Consider the following 5,060-nt stretch of genomic DNA (forward strand, 5'->3'; position numbering starts at 1 on the left):
TACTGTTATTTTTTTTGGTTTATTTCTGAGTAGTTAGTCAGTCTGTTGTTGATATTTTGTCTGTTTTTATTTTATGTTGTTATTTGTGTCTTTATATATTTATTAGGTTAGCCTAATAAATATATAACTAGGTTGGGCTAACCTATTAAATATATAAAGACACAAATAACAACATAAAATAAAAACAGACAAAATATCAACAACAGACTAACTAACTACTCAGAAATAAAAAAATAACAGTACATGTGGAAAAACCTAAACAAATCTTACCTTCATTTCAAAACCGATTCAGTTCTTCATAAAACCTGGAGATGGTAGCATCATAATGTAGAACACACTGCAGTTGAGAATTGTAATGTTTGTATTAAACCATATTTTGATTGTAATATTTATTAGTCAGAGATTGCACTATGTACTTATAGTTTTGTAATAATTATTTGAAGAGAGCGTATGTTCTAAAAAGCTTTTCCTATTATAGGGCATGACTGTGCCCACAAGTTGTGGAACGTCGCCAAGGATTACAAAGTTATTGACTAGTTCTCAAGACTCACAATATATATTTATAATCCATTTTCAAAAAACACGTATTACTATGAAACTTATGAGTGATAAAGTAAGATAATTTATCATTCAATATTGGGGCCATAGGAAGTAACCGGGAGGACCTGGAATGACTCGCAAAGACTCTAATAAGAGAAGCAGAAGAAATCGGCTTGGAAGTAAATGAAGATAAAACAAAGTATACGATTATGAGCCGAAAAATCCTACGAGGATCATAAATAGTTTCCGAAAGTAGACATTTTCAAATCCCTCAGCTCCGCTATAACATCAATAAAGGATCAACGCTCTGAGATAGTCCAGCGTACAACAACACGAACAGAGTCTCTAAGCTCTGTCAAGAATACTCAAATCTCTAAAAATCTGAAGCTAAGAGTGGAAAATGGCATAATAAAGTCAACTCTCCTATAAGACTGCAAGCTCTGGCCTCTAACAGGTTTAGGGTTGGGGTTGGTTCGAGTGGCCAAACATCTACAAGCTCTGTAGAGCCAATTGAAAAAGCTTTCATATTTGGCAAATTTTTTTTGTTATATTATATATTTTAAACTAATTTACAACCAATAAAAAAAATTCTGTTATTTTAAATAACTAGAAAGGTATTTGGATTGTAAAGTTTTCTTCTTATCTCTGCTGCACCTTCTCTTAAACTTAGCTCACGATGATACTGGTATTGGTCTGGCGTTTTTAAAATTTATTTATTTTTTTCCTGCGAAATGAGGGTGCAATTTATCATTTGTCTATATTATTTAGCAGTTCGGAATATGTTACATTTAAATTTCTCCTTTCCGTTTTGTTATGTATGCATTATTTTGGTTTTGAATCAAATCATACACAAATCATACAATACTTTCCTCCATATGATTAATCCATCGATAAAGACAGTGTTCGGAAAACAATGGCTGGACCTCAGAGAGCTCAAATTAGCTTTCGAAAGGGTGGCTACTTTTACTCGAGAGCAGGGACTTATTAAACTTTCATCGCCTGCCTGGGCTTCTCCGAGCTAATGCCGTCAGTTTCGATATTGCAGTTTGATCTCATTTTGTTTCTAGACAGCTAACGAAAGAATCTGTTATTAACTCTGTCGAGATGAAAATGGCCCAAACCTAAACCTCTTCCACATCACGGCTTTTCTACCCTACCTACTTGTGAGTATAGTTCCTTCTAAATTCTCAACAATATAAATTGGAATTATTAATTTTCTTATTCGATTGTTTTAATTCAAATTGCCATTTTTCAATTATTATAATCGTACAGACTTTATGTGATATTTATTCGAAGACTTTTTATATAAGCCTATTATTTAGGGTTATATAAAAAGTGTTGGAAGTTTAGTATACTCTTCACTGCGCGCAGATTGGTCCCTTATCCAGGGGTTACCGAGTAGCAGGGGTATTAATTTATTAAAGAATAAACAAATTGATTAATTTGGATTAAAGACGTTTGTTTAAAATTTTCAAATCAATTTGTACAAATAATATTTTTAAATGTAATGTGGAATATATTTAAAAAATGAAAACTAAACCAACATGCTAATGGTTTGTACTAAAGCGCCCTGATCACGTTTTGTGTGCAGTTCAAATCCTGTCAGTTTAGGTTTTTAAGAAATAAGAGAGGTCACTGGGAGACCCAGGAATATACTTGATGTCACCAGTTCTATCTATGGTAAAACAGGGCAACTAAAACTTCAAGGTATAATTCGGGACAAGTTTAAACCTGAGGACTCTCCAGGAAGCTCTGGCCTGACCCCACTCAGCCACCAGCCACACCGTAGGGACCAGCTGTCCTGCTAGGAAGCCAGGGAGCAGAGCGTGGGACACAGCCCGGAGGTCAGGAGCAGGAATAGGTGGCCCATCTCACCTGGGGCCCACAGGTAAGGAACCTTTCTTTCGTCTACTTACTACAACATGGTGACCCTCACTCTGATTAACCCGTCTCATCATAATATGAATTCTTATTACTCAATAACAATATTGTATAATCTTTTGCCTTACCCCTTCTCTACTTTATCCTCAATATATTAATTAATTTTATCAATATTTTTTCTTATGATTCAACTTCATACAATTAAAATTCATAATTAAATATATAATATATAATATAACAGGCTTGTAAAACAAAACGGAAAATGCTTTAGAAATTGGAGTTCATCGCAACACTTTGTTTAGATGCTTTGAATACTAAATATTTTAATGACAGGGAAATAAAAAAAATTGAATAATGTAAAACTATGAAAAAATAATTGGTCTTGCCTGAAAATGTCATAGAATACATATATTACTTTACAACGTTGAAAGCTCTGAGGACTCCAATTTGAGGTAGCCTATTCGTGAAATGGATAGAATACATCTGGGGGGTGTCCAACTGGCTCTGACAGCCCTAGAGCTGGAAGATGTAATGCTGGAACACCTCCGACCTGAGGAATGTCCAAAAGTTGTGACTGGGGGTCGGCATTATCTAACGGCCCCTGTAGGAGTTGAGCCGAGTTATAATAGTTGCTCCCAAAATAAACTACTTGGAATTCAGCCCTTGGTCGTAGTAGTTGAGGTATTTTCATTAACCGTATAAATGATGGTGCTGAAGGGAACATCTGCCGCTCGGGGGCCCTTTATAGTCTTGAAGGCCTGTACTGTTTCATCTTTAATATTTCGGTATATTGAGGCACAAAGGTCAACAGCATCACTCGGATTTTTTTTAATGGAAGGACATTTTGATACGGCTGAATTGATGACGCCATGTTAATTCAGTGGTTCAGGAATCGCTTGTATAATGTTAAGTGGCGGCTCTAGGTGGTACAAAAGTTGGCTGTTAGCTAACTAGTAGTTATCAGATTAGCTCTGCTAAGAAATGGAACAAATTTAGTTATAACTGGTAGCTATCGCTAAAATTTAAAACTAAATTAGTAGTTAGTCGAAATAAACAACTAACCATTTTAGCTATTGGTACAAGGTAACTAAAACTAATTTTAAAATAACTGATAACTATTTTTTTTAACTTTTTGGATTTCTAACATTTTTTTTTTTAAGAATACGGCAAAGTTTAAATAAATCGATACACAAGCACTCGATCATAAAATTGATTCTATTTTTATTTTCAGTATCACTGTAAACTTATTAAGGGATCGCAATATATTAGAAGTCTGAAAAGCTAACATAAATCGATTCGGAAACGGGCGATCATAATATCGATATAACTTTTATTTTTAGCATTACCGAAAAGATACTAAGGGTTACGAATATGTTAGAAATCCGAAAAGTTCAAATAAATCGATTCACAAGCATCTGATTTGTTTTTAATTATTTATTTATTGTTATGTACAACTGTAAAAAAATATATACAACAAGTAAATATGCTGTAGGTGACATAGTGACATGATATACACATGTGGAGAATCTATTCATTGATAGAATTCCGATAACATTTCTAGAGGAGAAGATCTCGAGGCCATTTTCTATTCAGACGCCTAGGAGGTAATGAAGGAGAAGCCAGGTTAGAAACAAGTGAATTTGGGTGGTTGTGAAGTTTATCATAGAAGGAATGGTATCTGGTTCTGGCCAAATCGACCACATATGGAACACTTGGTCCTGATGGATGACTTGATTTGTGACAAAGTAAGGATCATTAAGGATTTTGGACTTGGGATTGGATTCGGGAGGAATTTGATGGTTTAGTGGAGCCCCAAAGCTCAACTCCGTATGTCCTGATAGGTCTTATAACAGTCATGTAGATCAGTATTTTGTAATGGATTAGAAGTTTAGACCGTTTGTCAAATAAATGTTGTAAAAGTCAGAATCGACGAGCAGTTTCGTTTTCGTTTTCTAAGTAACGGATCTGTTCGACAGGAATAAGAGGGGTATTATTAAAGGATACTGTTGGACAAGAGGTCATTGGTTTACGACAAAGGGTAAATGTGATTTGGTGGGATGTTTGGAGTTAATTTTAATCGTCCAGTTTTGGCACCTTTCTCCAAGGGTGATGTGGGATTGGAAGGTTTGGGATGCAATGTAAGGATCAATGTTTACTGACAATCTGATCTTGAAATCGATTCCAGTTTTATTCATACCATCTCTGAAAACATATAAGGAAACTGTCGGATTTACGCATCCAATTTTGTAAATTTATTCAATCTCATTTTGGTGCCCCCTCAATGTGAAATAAAGACAGTGTGAATCACATATTGCAACCTAAGTCACAGGCACTCACATTTCTCTCGACAGTCTGGTCACTTATTCGACCACCAAACACAGTTTTTATTATGCTGACCAGCGATCTTCGGAAGAACCACTGGAACGATTCAAATTTGCACCACCACAAGCTCCAAGAGATCCAGAAGAGGACGCGAGAAGCTGGCGGCACCCTTGGACCGGCGCATGGGACAGCGATCTTCAGCCATCACTACTGGATCCTGAACAAGAACCATTCTCCCTCGTTTACTTGCTCCTTCAGGGACTAAATATTGTATTATTATAAATTATATGATTAAATTAAATGACTCCGGAAAGGTT

This window comes from Halyomorpha halys, unplaced genomic scaffold (assembly GCF_000696795.3).
Source record: "Halyomorpha halys isolate HHAL.00 unplaced genomic scaffold, Hhal_1.1 Scaffold57.1, whole genome shotgun sequence".
NCBI classification, from domain to species: Eukaryota; Metazoa; Arthropoda; class Insecta; order Hemiptera; family Pentatomidae; genus Halyomorpha; species Halyomorpha halys.